Here is a 458-nt window from a genome sequence, read left to right as displayed (position 1 = left end):
CGTCTAATAAAATGCGTTATAATTCTTAAAAATAATTGATATATATGGTTATTTCACTTTTGAATTATACATATCATTATCTTAGATAACAGATTAATAGTATTGAATATTTTTTACTACTATAAGCTGATTAATAGTACTTGAATCATTTCTACTACTATTGTGATTAAGCAGATCAATTGGACCGTATCATCCTTATCAGTACATTTAAGTATCACAAACAGATTGTATCATTGTCACCATGATGTTTAAAAGTATTGCTATATTGAATTATCAATATGTTTAAAATGAAAAGAAGAAAAAATTGTATTAAGATGAGGTTCAAGCGTTTACGAAACAATCATTTGCGAATCAGTTAAACGTAAGAAACGTTTTCTACTGGTGGATTAATAGAGAATGATAGAGGATTAGCAAGACTTCCTCTCTTAGTTTTAGGAAGGATTGGAGAAGTCTTTGAT

At 27.5% G+C, this 458-nt stretch overlaps 1 protein-coding gene across 1 annotated transcript in view; it reads right to left on the bottom strand.

Moving 5' to 3' along the window:
- The window catches only part of LOC119592684 (aldehyde dehydrogenase, dimeric NADP-preferring-like), a gene marked incomplete at its 5' end in the record, with an annotated part of 10,381 nt that overhangs the window by 5,885 nt on the left and 4,038 nt on the right, over positions 1-458 (bottom strand).

This window comes from Penaeus monodon, chromosome 30, assembly GCF_015228065.2.
Source record: "Penaeus monodon isolate SGIC_2016 chromosome 30, NSTDA_Pmon_1, whole genome shotgun sequence".
NCBI lineage: Eukaryota > Metazoa > Arthropoda > Malacostraca > Decapoda > Penaeidae > Penaeus > Penaeus monodon.
Note: the sequence above shows the minus strand (reverse complement) of the source record. Positions and strands in the feature narration are given on the sequence as shown.